Below are 22313 nucleotides of genomic sequence, written 5' to 3'. Positions count from 1 at the left end.
CCAGGTAAAATCTTGCCTAGGGCAGCAAATTGGTCAGGGCCGGCCCTGGTGAGGTAAAAGGGGAGCAGGCCATGGACCAAATCACTGTGAGGCAAAGCAGGGGGAACTCGAGATGTTTAAAACTTTTTTGTTGTTGCTCAGTTTGCATTTGTATTGTTTTACTACTTACACAATTAGTTTAACTATATATCATTATATTATTTACAAGACACATATTTCAATTATATTTTAGGGGGGGGCAACCCTCAGACAGGGGGGATCCCGACCCCCCCCCGCGATTTCCGCCTATGGGCACACCCTCTATACAGTGAGCAAAATATCTCTATACAGTGAGCAAAATATCTCTAAATTCTTACGATCTGTATTACCTTTTAGGCTACTTCTTGTAAAACTGAGACCATTGTACCAGTCAAATGATTTCAGACATGACTGTAAAAACTTGCATGCATGTAGAACATTATATTTTGCTATTGACCATAAGTGAGTGGAGTGAGGGCAAATGGGGGATGGGAAGGGAGTGGATGAAAAGGAAAGGTTAGAAGGGGCTTTTCTCGCATCTTCTCTCAGTGAGATGTCGAAACAGACGCCTGTACAGTAAAGTTCACTGCTTCTGTATTTGTAGATTATTTTCCCACGTTTCTATGGTGTACTGAAACACAATAAGCAATTTTTTTTTTGCTTGAACTGACCACAGGTTCTCATTGAGATCCAGGGAAGTTGCCTAGCCACGGATCCAAAATTTCCATATAATGATCTTTGAGCCACTTCTATAATCACTCTTACTTTGTGACATGCTGCTCCATCATGCTGGAAAATGCACAGATCATAACCTAATTGGTCATGGATTGTTTGGGAGAAGTCACTCTTGCAGGACGTTTTAATACATTCTTTATTCATGGCAGTGTTTGGGGCAGAATTATGAGAGAGTCCACCCCCTTGGTCAAGTCAAGTCAAGTCACCTTTATTTATATAGCGCTTTAAACAAAATATATTGTGTCAAAGCAACTGAACAACATTAATTAGGAAAACAGTGTGTCAATAATGCAAAATGACAGTTAACGGCAGTTCATCATTGAATTCAGTGATGTCATCTCAGTTCAGTTTAAAAAGTGTCTGTGCAATCATTTGCAATCAAGTCAATGATATCGCTGTAAATGAAGTGACCCCAACTAAGCAAGCCAGAGTCGACAGCGGCAAGGAACCGAAACTCCATCGGTGACAGAATGGAGAAAAAAAAAACCTTGGGAGAAACCAGGCTCAGTTGGGGGGCCAGTTCTCCTCTGACCAGACGAATCCAGCAGTTCAATTCCAGGCTGCAGCAAAATCAAATTGTGCGGAAAAATCATCTGTTTCCTGTGGTCTTTTCCCGGTGGATATTTGGATATTAGAAGCACATTAGTGTGTAAAGTGTAAGCCAGGTTAAAGAGGTGGATCTTTAATCTAGATTTAAACTGCAAGAGTGTGTCTGCCTCCCAAACAATGTTAGTTAGTGTAATGATAGATCACAGAAAATGAGAGATCCAGAAGCATTGTGTTTAATGGGTAATTCAAAATCCAAAACAGGTTAGAGGTCAATAACGGGGAAAGCAGTCCAAAAACAAGACACACAAGAAACAAGAAAACACAAGGGAACGCCAGGAAACTGGGTGATGGAAAACAAGGACTCCATGAAAACAGAATGAGAAAGACTGGTATATACGGACAGGATAACGAAGGAAGTGGAGACAGCAATAACAGATGTTCAATTAACCGTGATGAAGGGACAAGGCTATGTGGGAAATGTAGTGCCTGCAGTGCGGTGCCTATGGGGAAGTGAGACCACTAGTGGACACCCAGCGAAACACAGACACTGTGACATTACCCCCTCCTCTAAGAAGCAGCTACCAGATGCTCCATCGAACACAAAACAAACCAAGTTCCGCAGAGACGTGGAGAGGCTCTGGTAGTTCAGCAGAGACGTGGAGAGGCTCTGGTAGTTCAGCAGAGATGTGGAGAGGCTCTGTTAGTTCAGCAGAGACGTAAAGAGGCTCTGGTAAATCCGTTGTGTTTTGACTGGGTTCAGGAAGATCAACTGAGACTTGACTTCATTCAGGAAGATCAACGGTGACTTGACTGGACTCAGGAAGATCAACGGTGACTTGACTCTACTCATGAAGATCAACAGTGACTTGACTCTGCTCATGAAGATCACTGGTGTCTTGACTTTTCTCATGAAGATCATTCGTGACTTGCCCTTGCTCATGAAGATCAACGGTGACTTGTCTTTGCTCATTAAGATCATCGGTGACTTGACTTTGCCAATAAAGAACACTGGTGACTTGACTTTGTCCATGAAGAACACTGGTGACTTGACTCCTGAGGTCTAACTGTGGTAGTGCTTAACTCAGTGTTAATGGTGACTTGACCTGACTCTGGAGTGTTAATTGTGACTTGACCTGACTCTGGAGTGTTAATGGTGACTTGACCTGACTCTGAAGTGTTAATTGTGACTTGACCTGACTCTGGAGTGTTAATGGTGACTTGACCTGACTATGGAGGGTCAACGGGGACCTGACTCGGCTCTGGAGGGTCAAGGGGAACCTGACTCGGCTCTGGAGGGTCAACGGGAACCTGACTCAACTCTGGAGGGTCAACGGGGACCTGACTCGACTCTGGAGGGTCAACGGGGACCTGACTTGACTCTGGAGGGTCAACGGGGACCTGACTCGACTCTGGAGGGTCACCTGTGGCTTTCATCTTGTGCAGAGGCGCTGGGCCGGTGGCCATCTTGTGCAATGGCTCTGGGCATGCGGCCATCTTGTGCAGTGGCGCTGGGATGGCGGCCACCTTGTGCTGTGGCGCTGGGCTGGCGGCCATCTTGTGTAGTGCTGCTGGGTTGACGGCCATATTGTGCAGTGGTGCTGGGCTGGTGGACATCTTGTGCAGTGGTGCTGGGCTGGCGACCACCGTGTGCTTTGGTACTGGGCAGGCGGCCATATTGTGCAGTGGCTCTGGGCTGGCGGTCCTCCTGTCTGGAGACACCGGTCTAGAGTCAGCCATCACACCTGGAGAGACAGGTGTGGCTGGGGTATCCCACTGAGACAGATGTTGCAGGTACATTATGAACCCCAAAAAAATCCAAGATCTCCAGCTCATTCATTTCCCTTTCCGGCACAGGGTTGTCCAGACAGGCGTTGAAAAAGTCTTTCAGTGCCTCATCATTGTACCCCATGCCTACTGCCATAGTCCAGAACAATTGCGCTAAACCACCCACCTCACTCCCCCTCCGACGGAGGGTGGTTAATCTTTGGAATCTCCCCCTCCGCTCCTCCATGCTGGCTGGGGAACGGACACGAATTCCCACACCGCTGGATCTGGGCATGATGGAGTCCTTCTGTAACGATAGATCACAGGAAACGAGAGATCCAGAAGCAGTGTGTTTAATGGGTAATCCAAAATCAAAATCCAAAACAGGGTAGAGGTCAATAACGGGGAAAGCAGTCCAAAAACAAGAAACACAAGAAACAAGAAAACACAAGGGAACATAAGGAAACCGGGTGATGGAAAACCAGGACTCCATGAAAACGGAATGAGAAAGACTGGTATATATGGACAGGATAACGAAGGAAGTGGAGACAGCTGAGTGCAATAACAGGTGTGCAATTAACCGTGATGAAGGGACAAGGCTATGTGGGAAATGTAATGCTTGAAGTTGGGTGCCTATGGGGAAGTGAGGCCACTAATGGACACCCAGGGAAACACAGACCAGACACCGTCACAGGTAGGTTATTTCAGAATTTAGGTGCCAAATAGGAAAAGGATCTGCCGCCCGCAGTTGATTTTGATATTCTAGGTATTATCAAATTACCTGAGTTTTGAGAATGCAGCGGATGTGGAGGATTATAATGTAATAAGAGCTCATTCAAATACTGAGGTGATAAACCATTCAGGGCTTTATAAGTAATAAGCAAGATTTTAAAATCTATACAATGTTTGATAGGGAGCCAGTGCAGTGTTGACAGGACCGGGCTAATATGGTCATACTTCCTGGTTCTAGTAAGAACTCTTGCTGCTGCATTTTGGACTAGCTGTAGTTTGTTTACTAAGCGTGCAGAACAACTACCCAATAAAGCATTACAATAATCTAACCTTGAGGTCATAAATGCATGGATTAACATTTCTGCATTTGACATTGAGAGCATAGGCCGTAATTTAGATATATTTTTGAAATGGAAAATGTAGTTTTCCAAATGCTAGAAACGTGGCTTTCTAAGGAAAGATTGCTATCAAATAGCACACCTAGGTTCCTAACTGACAACGAAGAATTGACGAAGCAGCCATCAAGTCTTAGACAGTGTTCTAGGTTATTACATGCAGAGTTTTTAGGTCTTAAAAATAACACCTCTGTTTTTTCAGAATTTAGCAGTAACAAATTATTTGTCATCCAGTTTTTATATTGACTATGCATTCCATTAGTTTTTCAAACTGGTGTGTTTCACCAGGCCGCGAAGAAATATAGAGCTGAGTATCATCACCATAACATCGAAAGCTAACACCATGTTTCCTGATGATATTTCCCAAGGGTAACATGTAAAGCGTGAAGAGTAATGACCCTAGTGCTGAGCCTTGAGGTACTCCATACTTCACTTGTGATCGATATGATACATCTTCATTCACTGCTATGAATTGATGGCGGTCAAATAAGTACAATTCAAACCATGCTAATGCACTTCCAGTAATGCCAACAAAGTGTTCTAGTCTATGCAAAAGAATGTTGTGGTCTATAGTGCACTGTCTGATGCGATACTGTAGCTGATGGCTGAATGTTTACAATTTTATCTCTAATAGTATCGATTTTAGAAGTAAAGTAGTTCATAAAGTCATTACTGCTGTGATGTTGGGAAATGTCAACACTTGTTGAGGCTTTATTACTTACAAAGCAGTCTTTTGTGGTAAGAGTGATGGTTCTACCATACTTGTAACAAGAAGTAGAATTTAAAGTTTTGGGTATATGAAGTTTTCACAAAACTAAATATTGATCTGAAATATCAACACTTGGCTGCATAATTTCAACACCATCAACATCAATTCCATGTGACAGTATTAAATCTAGAGTATGATTTCGACAATGAGTATGTCCTGAGACATGTTGTCTAACCCCAATAGAGTTCAGAATGTCTATAAATGCTGATCCCAATGCATCTTTTTCACTATCAACATGAATATTAAAATCACCAACTATTAAAACTTTATCTGCAGCCAGCACTAACTCGGAGGTAAAATCAGCAAACTCTTTAATAACATCTGTATGGTGCCCTGGTGGCCTGTATACAGTAGCCAGAACAAACATCACAGGGGATTTATCATTAACATTTGTTTCTCTAGATAAGAGAAACAGTTTGCGAGGTAAACGAGCGGTCATGTGATGTGCTTCGATTAGCGCAAGAAAGATGAGAAAATGGATGCTGAGTAGGTGAAACGGAGGCTTGCCTCTGGCGATTACGTTTTGGTTGCAGCAGCAACTAAAGAAAAGTCTGTGGTGTGGAAAATTTTTGACCATGTTTATAATAAAAATAATAAGTGAATAATGACGCACCATCAGTGAGCGCAGGAACGCGCTGAAGCCATCTACAGTGGATTCAATCATTTTTCTCCAAAAAAACATGTAGGCTTAGCCTAATCTCTGAGTAAAGGTTTTTCAAATGATAACTAAATATTCATTGAGTCTTAAATGCATAATGTGGACAGAATATATACGCTAATGTTGGCATTATTCTTTTATTAAATGTCAGCTGGTAGTGGTGAAGCAAATCCGGCGGAGCCTTTATTTTAATTTCGTCATTGCCAAATACCCATCTTAATTTAAAATTGATCTTAATTTAATTTGTTTAAAAAAACTTTTTTTTTTTTTGGTGCGTTGGTTCATGAGCCTATGCTTATTTAGAGTGCTGAGATGTTACGATGTTACAGAGGACTTATTTTATTTCTTTATTCCAACTTCCAAGTGGCCTAGTCTACGTTAGTTAAGAATAAATTATGTTAAAACATGTATAAATGACTCATTCTTGACACAAGGAAAAAGAGCTTTGTGTGTGCGCACATTTGAATAATGTCGGGCTGTAAACGGGTTCGGGCTTTTAAAAAGCTGTCAATCAAAATATACTTGTCGGGTTCGGGCCAAAACCTGTTGGAAACCTAATTTTTAGGGCCGATTACAGCTCTAAAATAGAGCACATCTAGATTATGATCAGTGATCATATTATTTACAAAAAGTGCTTTCATAGAAAGGGATCTGATATTCAATAAGCCAAGCTTTATCATTTGTTTATCCTTATTGCATCTGTTTTTTTATTTGTTGAACCTCAATTAAATTGTTACTCTTAAATTGGTTTGGACGTTTTTTGTATTTTCTAGTTCGGGTAACAGACACAGTCTCTATAGTGTGATATCTAGGTGAGAGAGTCTCTATGTGCTGAGATTTAACTGACCTCTGTGACGTGAGGTGGCTAGCAGATGGTCGGTTTAGCCAGTCTGTCTGCTTCCTGATCTGGGCCCCAGTTAGTCAAGTACAAACTCTAAGACTATGTGCCATATTTCTAGAGAGAAGAGCGGTACCACCCCAGGAGGGATGAAGACCATCTCTTTTCAACGGGTCAGGTCTGCCCTGTTATTCTGCGGGCACCACCTTGGTTGAAAAGCAACCCCACACATGGATGGTCTCAGGATGCTTCACAGAGTATGTTTACATGAACAACAATATTCCGATAGTAACACGATTAAGACTATAATAGGATTAAGAATCTAGCATGTAAACAGATTTTTTGATTACCTTAATCTGGCTATAGTCATACTCCATGTATACACAAATCGAATTAAGACCTCAAATATTCCTATTTTAGTTGCATTATTGAAATGCAGTATGGACATGTACACACCTTAATCACACTATTACCATCATATAGGACATTTCGTCGCATTTTGCGACAGGATACACACACACACAGCAGTAGTCAACCATTTGACAAGCTTACAAAAGAGCATAGCTTCAAGCAAGAAAGCACATTTGTATCCGCCATTGTCTGTTTGCATGTATATAATTACATAATTAACTGCACTTGACGCTCTTGTAAAATTAATGAATAACGCCGAACTGTATAGTGCCAAAGATGAACTGTTAAAACGTGAAATTCTGGAGTGAACATCGGATGGCATCGTGTGGGAACATAATCAAGTGTGCCATTAATATAATTTCCAAAGGTAGCGGTCAGTCAGCAGGTGGACCTGCGGACCGAGTGCTTGAGGAGTCACAGCAGTCAGATTTGGAACTAGACAATTGTGCTGGGGTTGGACTGGAGTGGAGAAAGCACAGGAAAGAAATGAACAAGTGGATGAGGTGAGCGTTGTTAGAGATCTCTCTCTGCCTGATACTGAAAGAACAGATTCGCCTTTGGATGTGGTTTTGGCTGGGCCAGTTCCTGTTCTGTAACATGTAAAACAGGAACATGAAAGGAATATTCTAGAAGCAACTCATGATAACATCTTAATCATAATATTGTCTTAAAATTGTAAATTGCTGGTAATTTTGTGTCTTTTTTGTATTTGTATTATTATTACTTTTTTGGCCAAGCTTTTAGCAATTATTTAAAATGCATCTAATCACTCTACTAAATAATCTAGAAACAATGTGAATGAACAACACAACAACACAAAATGTATGTCTGCCAAAACTTTTAGCCATGACTGTATTTTAAGACACTGAGTGTGCATTGTCTGTATCTCAGAAGATCAAAGTGTCAGAGGTTCTTCAAGTCTTAAGGTCTTTGAACACGAGTGCGAAATTTGTGAATGCGTTTTCAGTTTTTTTTTTTTTCATATTTACCATCCTTTCCTATCAAAATGCATGCTACAGATGCGAAAATGCAGAAAATCAATTTTTTTTAATGATGGACGAATGTTTCAGAGGCAGTGTGTAAACATGATTTTACACAAAGTAAGGTCGTATTTAGTTTTCAATGTTGGAAAATTTCAGACTGATATTTTGGACTCAGTGTGCAAAGACCTTTACACTAGCCAGGCTACATGTGACAGCTGCTGTTGACACTACAGGACTTTAAACGTCAGCAGATTGCTGTGCTGTTTAGACTACATGACTTGATTGTCTTGAAGTCGTTGTGGTGTTCTTAAAGCTGTGATGCTGCTCAACCCATGCCTTGTTCTCTCATTGGCTGTAGCTTGTCGAGACACCTGACACCACGTGATGTTGAGTCACCTGACCAGTTCAGATATTTAAGTCCCTGATATACTTCAAATGTAATCGAAGAATGAACTGATATGACGGAATTTCGAACTAAATCAGGCCCAAACAAAGTTTGTTTTGGCTGTTTGAAACAGCTGACCAAAGCCAACTTTATAGAGGGTTTGTTTTGGCTTCTTAACACCTTTGAGCTTCCATTGGTCCGTGTCGATTACACAGTTGGTGGGTGTGTTCTAAACTCCACCTTCTGGAGTGGAAAAGGTAGGCCTACTAGTAATTTTCTAGGAAATTATCTGTTATCCATTATCTGCTCTTAAAATGCAGGTAAAAAACCTGTGGAAAAATAAATACAGAAGATTCCTTCATATTAACATAGTAGATTGTACCCTATTCATAGACTTTTCTTAGAGTGTAGCATACTAACTGCTAAAACACTGCTTAAAACTATACTTGTGCAGAATGTGTAGTTTTACTTGTTTATTAGTTAATAAAAAACAAATCTAAATTAAAATATATAACTTTTGCTGAGATTTGATGCAGTGACACACCTTTGCATTGTGATTACATAATGGCATCATCACACGCGTGCTAAATGTCATTTAGCAGCTTTTAGCAACAAATCAACCTTCTTTCCTGAGTGACCAGGGCTTGGACAGCATGACCCGTGGCCATCATCTGATCCTCCTGGTGTTCCATGCGAGAGTTACTACTGGTTAAAAAGTCTCGTAATTCTGCCGAGCTCGCTGGATCCATTCGGATTGGTTCGTTCTGTCACAGTGATCGAGTCACGAGATCCAAGTGCGAGGTAAAAATGGTTTATTTGTAGCTCAGACAGTCAGCAATGAGAATGTAGGAAGACGATGGCATAACCCTAGATGAATCACGTCCAGACCACTCAAGCAGCAGTTACTCAAACCCAGCGCAGGAATCCTAGGCGAGTGAGGAATAAGGTCCAGATCGCTTAAGCTGCAGTAACTCAAACCCAGCGCAGGAATCCTAGGCGGGCGAGGAATAAGGTCCAGAGAATACCAACTGGAGGGACAGGAGCAATACTTGACCCCAAAAACTAGATAACTACAGACTGAACTCGAATCTCCCTTTTTTTTGTCCAAGATACTAGAATAGGTAGTATCCTCACAATTATATTCCTTCTTAGAGAAAAATGGTATCTGTGAAGATTTCCAGTCACGATTTAGAACGTGTCATAGTACTGAAACTGCTCTCCTTAGAGTTACAAATGACCTGCTCTCATCATTGGATCGTGGTTGTATCTCTCTATTAGTGCTATTGGATCTCAGTGCTGCATTCGACACTATTGATCACAACATTCTTTTGCATAGACTAGAACACTTTTTTGGCATTAATGGCAGTGCATTAGCATGGTTTAAAACATACTTATATTAATGCCATCAATTCGTAGCAGTGAATGAAGAGGTATCATATCGATCACAAATGAAGTATGGAGTACCTCAAGGCTAAGTACTAGGGAAGTTACTCTTCACGCTTTACATGTTACCCTTTGGAGATATCATCAGGAAACATAGTGTTAGCTTTCACTGTTATGCTGATGATATGATTAACATAGAACACTGTCTAAGACTTGATGGCTGCTCTGTCAATTCTTCGTCATCAGTTAGGAACCTAGGTGTGCTATTTGATAGCAATCTTTCCTTAGAAAGACAAGTTTCTAGCATTTGTAAAACTGCATTTTTCCATCTCAAAAATATATATCTTAATTACGCCCTATGCTCTCAATGTCAAATGCAGAAATGTTAATCCATGCATTTATGACCTCAAGGCTAGATTATTGTAATGCTTTATTGGGTGGATGTTCTGCACGCTTAGTAAACAAACTACAGCTACCGTATTTTTCGGACTATAAGTCGCACCTGAGTATAAGTCGCATCAGTCCAAAAATACGTCATGATGAGGAAAAAACATATATAAGTCGCACTGGACTATAAGTCGCATTTATTTAGAACCAAGAACCAAGAGAAAACATTACCGTCTACAGCTGCGAGAGGGCGCTCTATGTCTTCAGTGTTGTCTACAGGAGCACTGAGCAGCATAGAGCGCCCTCTGGCGGCTGTAGACAGTAATGTTTTCTCTTGGTTCATGTCTCTTAGTTCATATCTCTTGGTTCATGTCAAATTAATTTTGATAAATAAGTCGCACCTGACTATAAGTTGCAGGACCAGCCAAACTATGAAAAAAAGTGCGACTTATAGTCAGGAAAATACGGTAGTCTAAAATGCAGCAGCAAGAGTTCTTACTAGAACCAGGAAGTATGACCATATTAGCCCGGTCCTGTCAACACTGCACTGCACTGCACTGGCTCCCTGTATATAATTTTAAAATATTGCTTATTACTTATAAAACCCTGAATGGTTTAGCACCTCAGTATTTGAATGAGCTCCTTTTACATTATAATCCTCTACGTCCGCTACAATCTCAAAACTCAGGCAATTTGATAATACCTAGAATATCAAAATCAATTGCAGGCGGCAGATCCTTTTCCTATTTGGCACCTAAACTCTGGAATGACCTACCTAACATTGTTCGGGCGGCAGACACACTCTTGCATCTTAAATCTAGATTAAAGACCCATCTCTTTAACCTGGCTTACTCATAATATACTAATATGCTTTTAATATCCAAATCCGTTAAAGGATTTTTTTTCTCCCAAGGTTTTTTTCTCCATTATGTCAATGATGGAGTTTTGTTTTCTTGCCGCTATCGCCTCTGGCTTGCTTAGCTGGGGTCACTTCATCGACAGCGATATATCGTTGACTTGATTGCAAATAAATGCACAGACACTATTTAAACTGAACAGAGATGACATCACTGAATTCAGTGATGAACTGCCTTTAACTGTCATTTTGCATAATTGACACACTGTTTTCCTAATTAATGTTGACTGATGACTGATCTTAATATATACATATATATATATATATATATATACACTCACCTAAAGGATTATTAGGAACACCATACTAATACTATGTTTGACGCCTTCAGAACTGCCTTAATTCTACATGGCATTGATTCAACAAGGTGCTGAAAGCATTCTTTAGAAATGTTGGCCCATATTGATAGGATAGCATTTTGCAGTTGATGGAGATTTGTGGGATGCATATCCAGGGCAAAAAAGCTCCCATTCCACCACATCCCAAAGATGCTCTATTGGGTTGAGATCTGGTGACTGTGGGGGCCATTTTAGTACAGTAAACTCATTGTCATGTTCAAGAAACTTATTTTAAATGATTTGAGCTTTATGACATGGTGCATTATCCTGCTGAAAGTAACCATCAGAGGATGGGTAAATGGTGGTCATAGAGGGATGGACATGTTTAGAAATAATACTCAGGTAGGCTGTGGCATTTAAATGATGCCCAATTGGCACTAAGGGGCCTAAAGTGTGCCAAAAAAACACCCCCCACACCATTACACCACCACCACCAGCCTGCACAGTGGTAACAAGGCATGATGGATCAATGTTCTCATTCTGTTTACGCCAAATTCTGACTCTGAATGTCTCAACAGAAATCGAGACTCATCAGACCAGGCAACATTTTTCCAGTCTTCAACTGTCCAATTTTGGTGAGCTCGTGCAAATTGTACTATTTGTAGTGGAGATGAGTAGTACCCAGTGGGGTCTTCTGCTGTTGTAGCCCATCTGCCTCAAGGTTGTGCATGTTGTGGCTTCACAAATGCTTTGCTGCATACCTCGGTTGTAACGAGTGGTTATTTCAGTCAAAGTTGCTCTTCTATCAGCTTGACCAGTCGGCCCATTCTCCTCTGACCTCTAGCATCAACAAGGCATTTTCGCCCACAGGACTGCCGCATACTGGATGTTTTTCCCTTTTCACACCATTCTTTGTAAACCCTAGAAATGGTTGTGCGTGAAAATCCCAGTAACTGAGCAGATTGTGAAATACTCAGACCGGCCCGTCTGGCACCAACAACCATGCCACACTCAAAATTGCTTAAATCACCTTTCTTTCCCATTGGTATATGTGTGTGTGTGTGTGTGTGTGTGTGTGTGTTTGTGTGTGTGTATATATATATATATATATATATATATATATATATATATATATATATATATAGTGGCGGTTTCTCCATTAGGGCGATTGGGAGACGCACCACCAAAGTGCGAAAGGGAAGGATTTTTTTCTTTTACATTCAACCACAGTGTTACCACGGTAGCTAGCTTTCACTATTCTAGACTGTTTGTGCTGCCTCTAAATAGTCCAATCAGCGTTGCGTCACGTTTTGTGTAGTATCGCCTCTTTTAGGGCGATTTCTGAACAGTGACATCCAATAATATTTAAAAACTATTTTGAATTTTAACAACAAGAAAAAATGAAAAACTACTTTAATATCTTTATCAAATGTGGAAAAAAAAACAGAAAGATGGGGACAGCTATGCAAATTCAGTTGTCAGCTGAACTTGATCGACATCACGGTGAACTTTACTGCAGTGCAGATTAATTCTATCATGTCATTGAAAGAAGTACCATTAATTTATCGTAGCAATAAGGATAAATTGTCAGTTAAAGAATTAGGACCACCAAAACCAAATGTAAACATCAAACAAGTATCTACAAAGGGCAGGAAGTCATATAAACTAGGATTTTTGAGGACATGGAATGAGTGGCGAAAAAGGCTAGCAGGCTGTGAAGTAGCTGACGCTTTATTCTGCAGGTGTCATCGAAATGCATCATCTCTCGGAAAAGGTTAAAAAACACGAAAGAGCAAAGATTAATAGGGATAGTAGGGAGCAGTGTAATTAAACAGTGATTTATGTGACTTTGATTATTTCTTATTAAACTGAAATCGAAGTAAAACGTTTTTTTTTTTGTTTTTTTTTGGAAAAACCACATCCTGGTGTCAGTCTTCTTTTGCTGCTAAATTGTGTTAACACGCATATAGAAACAAAAAGGAGAGCAAGAGATTGATTCCTGATGTCAGTTTTTTTAAAAGTAGTTCAGTTCCCTTTACATCTTTAACTAGCCGTTAATTTATCAATTAAATGGGTGACCTATCCTCATTAATCAAGCAAACATCAACCCCCAACCCCCCCCCCCCTCCGAGAACTTGGGCTACATTTGTAGAACGGGAGAGTCCTTTGAACACAATGGCAGCAAATCAACCACCACCACCAGGCACCTTGCTTCTCTCTCAGAACCAGTTTTCATCTTTCAAAAAAGGTCCACCGGTGATATTTCCCCCCCAAACTTTTCCAGTGGTCATCCCGACCACTATCTATGTGTGCCCATACCTAGTTGGGGGCTGCCCCCGGTAGATCTTTGTGACTGCCTTACTACCCCACCTGTTGGACTCATCATAGGAAGGCTTGGCGGAGAGGACACGGTTTCAGGCTGTATTATCTGCTCTGATTCACCTGTCAGTTCTTCGATCAAGGGGCTTGGAGTTTGTGCCGTTGGGTCTACTCCATTAACTGCAGACAGCAGATCTCTCTCTGGATTCGGTATGACTGAAGTTGTGTCAGGGGTATGGCCAGTGAGCTGGTGCTGATGGACGAGTGGAGTGACTATGACTGGATACCAGGACATGGCCTGTGGACGGCTTGTAGGTGGTTCCCCTTCTGAAGGCTCCTCTCTTGACATGTTCACGGGGCAACAGCGCAGGTTATTGCGGTGAATGGTCTTAGTGGGGCCTTCATGACCTTCTGGCCGAATTACATAAACTGGTCGATCAACTCGAGGTCGGGCTACCACAACCCAAAAATCCGGACCCCAACGCGGTGCCAGTTTGCCCTTTGAACGCCTGAGGAAATTCCTCAAGAGGACTCGTTCCCCTGGCAGAAGCGAATCCACTTTGGCCCGTCGATTGTACCTTTGCTGATCCTTTTGTTGCTGCCTCTCAGAGGGTACAACCCAATCCACTGGAAGGCATGCATGTCGATACCGATACCAATACCTCAAAGGGGTAGGACGTGGAAATAGGTGCCAGGGGGGCTCTTACCTCAGGTCCAGGCTTTTGAGGAAGACAACGAGGACAAGTCGCCGTCCAGGTCTCCATGCTCTTCACCATGCTGGGCCAATAGAACCATCTCCTCATAACTGACCAGACCTTCTCTGCTCCTTGATGACCCAAGTTTTCATGATACTGTTGCCATAGCTCTTGTGCGTCCTGCTCTTGAACCAACACTTGCCAGTATATTTCACCAATCCTTGGGTTGGTGCATCGGCGTTGCATTTGATTGCCACGAATTACAATACGTTCCCACTCACACAGGAGTTGCATTTCCTGTTGAGGGGCACTTCGTTTTTCATGAGGTGGTGGAAGCGTGTTTGCAACTTTCCAGGTCCACAGGAGCTGCAACACTGTGTCCTGAAACTGGCAGTTATACCACTGGTCTGGAGTCTGATTAATGTCCTCCACCGGATGGGCCGAAGTAGCTGGTTCGCCCACCACCCTTACCACAGCGTTGACACCCTCACCTGGAAAGGGCATTAGCATTTTTATTAGTTCTACCATGGCGAAACTTGATGGTGTACTGGTAGTTGGCCAGCTGGTTCACCCAACGTTGCTCCACAGCTCCCAGGTTGGCAGTGGCTAGATGTACAAGTGGACTGTTGTCTGTAAAAACTTTGATGGTGGCCCCCCACAAATAATCCTTAAACTTCTCTGTTATGGCCAATTTCAGAGCCAAAAGTTCGAGTTTGAACAAGCTGTAATTTTGGTCATTTCTTTCTGCAAGATGCAGACTCCGACTAACAAAAGCTATGACTCTCTCTTGTTCATCCTGTTCTTGGGCCAGTACTGCTCCCAAGCCCTTCAGGCTAGCATCATTAAACAGTCGGAAAGGTAGAGAGAAGTCAGCGTAAGCAAAGACTGGGGCACATACCAAGGATTTTTAAGTCTGTCAAAGGAGTTCTGGCAGGTTACGGTCCAATCCACCTTAGTTTTTTCCTGTTGAGCAGTGGCCGTTCCCTTCAGCAAGGCATGAAGAGGGGCAGCAAGTAGTGAAAGCCCTGAATAAATCTCCTATAATACCCCGCAAAACCCAGAAAGGAACGCACTTGTTTGATGGTTTGTGGGATAGGCCATTCCCTTACCACAGCCATTTTCTGAGGGTCAGTTGCTACACCTTGGTTGCTGATGACATGACCCAGGTAGGTTACCTGTTGCTGAAACAACTTGCACTTCCTTGGTTGCAACTTCAGGCCATGATCATGCAACTTCCGAAACACCTGTTCCAAATGGTGAAGATGGCTGTCAAAGTCAGGGGAGAACACAACCACACCATCCAAGTAAATTAACATAAAGTCATGCACCATGGACCCCAAACACCTCTGCATGAACCTCTGGAAGGTTGCTGGTGCGTTACACAGGCCAAAAGGCATGCGGTTAAATTCATAGAGGCCCATTGGAGTGGTAAATGCGGTCTTCTGGCGGTCTTGGGGATCCATTTCAACTTGCCAGTATCTACTCAAGTAAGGTCAAGTAAGGAATACCATTGGGCCCCCTTCAGCCCAGTGACGGACTCTTCGATGCGAGGTAATGGATATGCATCCTCATGGGTAACTGCATTTAGCTTATGATAGTCAACACAGAACCTCCAACTGCCATCTTTCTTCTTAACCAGAACTACCGGTGCTGCCCATGGACTGGAGCTTTCACAGACCACCCCACTGTCTAGCATGCCCTGTAGAAGAATCCTCAGTTCCGGATAAAGAGTCGGGGGAACGGGACGGTAGCGCTCTCGACAGGGAGGAGTTGCACAAGTGTGTATCTGATGCTGTACTACATTGGTTCTGCCAAAGTCATCATCATGCAAGGCAAACACACTGTTCCACTTCTTTAAGAGCTGCAGAGTACGTTCATGTTGATCTGTGTTCAGACCATCTCCCTCGATGGTAAAGATAGAATCTGTAAGAGTAGAGGGTTCAGAAGGGTTAGTAGGATTAGTCACAGCTCTGATTGCCACTTCCACAGCTCCATAGGAGTCAGACTGGACCAACAACTCCCGTCCCATATGGACATCTCACTTGTCAGTCTGCGTAACCTTGGCCAATGGCCGGCGCAGTGGGACCTCTAATGGATATGGATTTGGGTTGCACAATCTCATTGGCAGCTTACCTCCTCTCACCACCACTAGAGACCGTGCTACATACCACTCCCCATCGTGGTTCTCAAGGGGTTCTATTAACACACTGTGGACTGCCTTCGGGGCTCCTTCCTGAAGTTGAACCCATACCACCATCTCAGACTCAGGGGGGATAAACACTGGTGGTTGCCGGGGCAGTCGAGCAACCCCTTGAAATGGGATGGCGTGCCCTTCAGTTGTCACCCTCTGGCAAACGGAGAAGGCCTGTTCCCAAACTTGACCTGCTACAGGTGACACAAGAGACTTAAAAGCTGCTAACCCAGGGTGTTTAGCCTTGGCCAACCCAACAGTGTGCAATCACATTAATTCCTAGAATGGCATGGTCTGCTCCCATACACCCATCTTCAACCACCACCATCCCCTTCTGTGGAACATGGATACCCCCAACAGCAAAATCAACAACTGCATATCTGCAATTTAAAAGAAGGACCCCTGCCCCTGAGGTCTTGGTCTTACAGTTGGACCCAAGTGCAGTTGGGGTGTGACGGCAGGCAAAGGTGTGACAGTGGACTGACTGGCCATTTGCGGGGTAGGTGATATCTGTTTGCGGAGTTCCTCAACAATGGAGGCACTCAAACCCTTCAGTTGCTCTGCCACTTCTTTGCAAAATTCTGCCTGGAGTTAGTTTTTCAGTTGGCTCAGGTCAGGTGTGTCACATTTTAGGGTGCTGACTGGTGAGGCTACTGCTGTAGGTGTCGTAGCCCATCTGACCCAGGCGTGGTCTTCTCCATGTTGCTGCTCTTGTTGGAGAGCCACAGCCTCAGTGCAGATGGTGGCAAATGTTAACTGTGGATTGCGGCGCACTTGACGATGGATCTCTTACTGGATTGGGCCTGGTCTTAAGTTCAGCGTGAACTTATCTAACAGGTACTTGCCCTCCTCTTCTTGGGTTGGCTTACGTCCCTGCCAATCGAAGTAGAGATCCCACAATTTCAAGATAAAAGATTCCACTCCTTCATCCTGACCTTGCCTGCAGCTGAAGAACCTGGACCGTAGCTGGGCTCGATTTCCTCCATCACCATATTTCTTTTGTAGGGCATCCAGCAGTTTCTTAGTGTCAGCCATCTCCTCCCTTGTTGTGTGGTCAAGCCTTGGGCCCTCAGCATAGCTTCTACCAAAGACCTCCATGAGCAACATTTTCCCTTCTCCCCACTAAAACGATGTCTCCCCCCCCCCCCCCCCCCCAAGGGTTAGCTGCACTACCAGGAGGGTCAGACATGGCTGTTGTGTTCCACTGCTGGGACCCTGCCGACTACGCCAGAAAAAGAGACTGTCACCTAGTGACCAACGTTAAATAATTGAGTAGAGCCCCAGATACAGATCCCCTGTAAAGATCTTGTCTAAGATGACCACCAGGACAAGACCACAGGAAACAGATGATTCTTCTGCACAATCTGACTTTGCTGCAGCCTGGAATTGAACTACTGGTTTCGTCTGGTCAGAGGAGAACTGGCCCCCCAACTGAGCCTGGTTTCTCCCAAGGTTTTTTTCTCCATTCTGTCACCGATGGAGTTTCGGTTCCTTACCGCTGTCCCCTCTGGCTTGCTTAGTTGGGGTCACTTCATCTACAGCGATATCGTTGACTTGATTGCAAATAAATGCACAGACACTATGAATTCAATGATGAACTGCCTTTAACTGTCATTTTGCATTATTGACACACTGTTTTCCTAATGAACTTTGTTCAGTTGCTTTGACACAATTGATTTAGTTTAAAGCACTATATAAATAAAGGTGACTTGACTTGACTCCGGTCCCAGCCACAGAAACCCAACAGTCAAAAGTTGAAATACAGAATACACTTTATTAATGGGCCAGCAAGCACTAAATAGTAAATATTAATGTAAAGGAAAGTCCTCTAAGATCAAGTCTCCAAAACGCTTTACAAAAGGTCAAGGTTCAGTGACTGGAGGCTTCTAGGTAGTTTGCAGCAGCTGTCCTCCCTCAACAGTTGAACGGACATGTCCAGAGGGTCACGGCAGTCATCAGACCCACAGGAAAATGTTACGATACTCTAGGCAGCAAACACGGAGCATCAATGGAGATTCCGGCATAACCAAGGCAGTCTTCACAGCGACACTGGGCCCAGAAACCCAAATGGATAGGCCAGAGGCTAGAAAAGAGCACCAACATCACAGATAGCAGAGGTCACACACACTGAAATGCGATAAAATATAGTTACGGCCCTTCAGGCAACATTAGCGAGCGTTGAGGGAAGTACGAGGATAGCCACAATCTTCAGGACAGCACCAGACACTGGAACCACAGGATGGATATTGCTGAGGCTAGAAGCAAGCAACCACAATGAACACCGACACCATAGATACAAAGGGACACTCATTCACACTGTGTGGTAATAAAATATTACGGCCCTTCAGGCAACATTAGATAGCGTTGGAAGAAATACAGCAGCAGTACACCGGTGTTCAAACAGGGAGGCTTAGGAACCTGGGCTTTATTTGTAGAACGGGAGAGTCCTTTGAACACAATGGCAGCAGATCAACCACCAACAATAGGCACCCTGCTTCTCTCTCAGAACTAGTTTTTGTCTCCTTCAACCAAGGCATGGCCAGCTGTTAAACAATTAGTTGATCATTTCAAATCATCAGCAGCAAGGCAGAGGCAATAATAAAGTAACTCACCGACAGGAAGTATCACCCAAATATGGGGAGAAAGGTGGTGCATGGTGACGAGTTCTAATAAACAGATTAAGTCACATTAGCAGGGGAGGAAGCACAAACCAAATATGGGCATAGTGATAAAAAAGGAAGCAGGTTGCCAGGTTTGTCCATGAGTAGGTGTCAAAAGAGTCAAGTAGGGCAGATTAAATAATAGCAACAGCAAAACCCACTACAAATTTGATGCACACGCACACGGTGAATAACCACTATAATTCAGAGTGCAAATGTTCATGCGCACAGTAAATACCACCACACATTAAGGCCCTAATGTCTCTGCTAATTAAAAAGATTTTAAAAAAAGGTACCGAGTCCACCGGTGACATTGTCACCTCTCCTCCTTAACCGATGCACAGTGTCAACAAAATTTGGGTACTTGCTCTGGGCCTCAATATCTTCTTTGAAAGTCTCAGGCATGCCAAACAAGCTCAAATTCCACCTGTGAGAGTATCTCTCTAGATCAGAAATGTGTGTTTCCCAGTTGCTCATGTGTGAGACTTTCTTGATCTTTAAAACTGGAATCTACATCTTTCACATTCTTTTTTAGATCTTGTACTTTGGAACACACAAAGTCTACCATTTTCTTCAGCCCTTCTATCTTCAGAGCATTGGCGCCAGGGCCATCGCTAGTGGGGTGAAAGGTGGTGATGATTATAGGGGCCCACGGCTGAGGGAGGGCCCCGGCGATCTCAAATGACTGGCTGAGGCCAGCCTAAAAAGATGCTCAGGTCAGTTGACAGGACACTGCAGTGCGTCGTTACTAAAGCTTATTATTTTCACGTGTTTTTAACCTTTGCCAATTTAAACATTCAAAATAGTTTAAAGCATTCAAACACAAGACACGGGAAAGCTCGACTGGGTAGACTACTCAAGGGCTGTGTTCGGTGCGCACGCAGAGAGCAGCATCTCACAGACAGCAACACAGAACCGAGCTCTCCTTCAGAAAGTTCATGTCCTCCTGCACCTGAACGAACTAATACAAATTACAGTTTAAACAAACATAAAAAGATGTGAAAGAGCCCAATACTGCACCCGCTGTGTTCTGGTGTTCAGGGTGCATGCAGAGACATGTCTCAAAGCGCTTTTACACACGAATAATCCTCTTATTGCTTTTGTACTGACAATACATACAAAATATGATAAAATACCCGTCTTGGAAAGTGTGTTCGAAAAAACTGTCAGTTATGTCTTAAGTGAAAGTAAACATTTCTAATGGATGCATTGTCTCTTAAAGTGACCGCACCTATTTTACTAGCTGCTGTCGGTGTCTTTAATGTTACTCCAATTGAAAGAAAGAAATTCACTCACTGCTCTTGACTGAATTACTTTGTAGTTTTAACAAGAATTAATCCACAGTCAAACCAAAAATTATTCTGACACCAGATCTTTTATTCTTTATATTGTTTTACTAGTGGGTGCAGGACACTATAGGCTAGTTCATTTATGTGAGTATAGAAAAATAAAGCGAACTGTGACGTTTTATACCCAAAAATTCTTCATACTGTAGACTACAAGTGAAATTAAGAAAAAAAATTAAATTTGGCACCACAAATTATTCAGACACTTTGACCTAACCATGTTTTGCTTGCATGTTTTTTTTCTCTTTAATTGCTATTGCTACCTTTTTACACCACAGACTGAAGAAAATTAAACATTGCTTGGAAATTGTTCAACAATGTATTGATAATGTATTGATAGATTGCGGAGTTCTCATATTTAGTCATATTTGATAAGATAAGATTTTGATGAGAACTCTGCAATCTATCAATACATTATCAATCAAAACATGGTCAGGTCAAAGTGTCTGAATAATTTTTGGTCCCAAATGTACATTTTTTTTATTATTAATTTCACTTGTAGTCTACAGTATGAAGAAACATGGTCATGTCAAAGTGTCGGAAATTTATATCATCTTATGCGGGCTCGGGCCAAAAATCTCTATATTTTGCTGTAGATCATTAAACCATTATGCTGCATAATGCCTTTGTGCGCAAACGCTGCCTGCAATTCATTGCATGATAGGGTAGCGAGGCAACAAGTCAGCCTAAGTTTTTGAATGCAGCCTTCATCTCGGTCTAGCTCTGGTTCACACACTCCAGTACAATTGAAGCCAGTAATGCACCATTGAAGTTGGATGTCAACCAACGTTAAACATCAATGTCAATGTCAATGTCACCTTTATTTATATAGCGCTTTAAACAAAATACATTGCGTCAAAGCAACTGAACAACATTCATTAGGAAAACAGTGTCAATAATGCAAAAATGATAGTTAAAGGCAGTTCATCATTGGATTCAGTTATGTCATCTCTGTTCAGTTAAATAGTGTCTGTGCATTTATTTGCAATCAAGTCAACGATATCGCTGTAGATGAAGTGTCCCCAACTAAGCAAGCCAGAGGCGACAGCGGCAAGGAACCGAAACTCCATCGGTGACAGAATGGAGAAAAAAACCTTGGGAGAAACCAGGCTCAGTTGGGGGGCCAGTTCTCCTCTGACCAGACGAAACCAGTAGTTCAATTCCAGACTGCAGCAAAGTCAGATTGTGCAGAAGAATCATCTGTTTCCTGTGGTCTTGTCCTGGTGCTCCTCTGAGACAAGGTCTTTACAGGGGATCTGTATCTGGGGCTCTAGTTGTCCTGGTCTCCGCTGTCTTTCAGGGATGTAGAGGTCCTTTCTAGGTGCTGATCCACCATCTGGTCTGGATACGTACTGGATCCGGGTGACTGCAGTGACCCTCTGATCTGGACACAGACTGGATCTGGTGGCCACGTTGACCTCGGAACAAGAGAGAAACAGACAAATATTAGCGTAGATGCCATTCTTCTAATGATGTAGCAAGTACATAGGGTGTTATGGGAAGTGTTTCCGGTTCCGGTTTACCTAATTAATGCAGCCTAAAAATCCTTTAACGGATTTGGATAATAAAAGCATATTAGTATGTTATGTGTATGCCAGGTTAAAGAGATGGGTCTTTAATCTAGATTGAAACTGCAAGAGTGTGTCTGCCTCCCGAACAATGTTAGGTAGGTTATTCCAGAGTTTGGGCGCCAAATAGGAAAAGGATCTGCCGCCTGCAGTTGATTTTGATATTCTAGGTATTATCAAATTGCCTGAGTTTTGAGAACGTAGCGGACGTAGAGGATTATAATGTAAAAGGAGCTCATTCAAATACTGAGGTGCTAAACCATTCAGGGCTTTATAAGTAATAAGCAATATTTTAAAATCTATGCGATGCTTGATAGGGAGCCAGTGCAGTGT

Source organism: Carassius carassius, chromosome 6 (genome assembly GCF_963082965.1).
Source record: "Carassius carassius chromosome 6, fCarCar2.1, whole genome shotgun sequence".
Taxonomy (NCBI): Eukaryota; Metazoa; Chordata; class Actinopteri; order Cypriniformes; family Cyprinidae; genus Carassius; species Carassius carassius.
The sequence above is the reverse complement of the archived record's forward strand: the minus strand, read 5'-3'. Positions refer to the sequence as shown.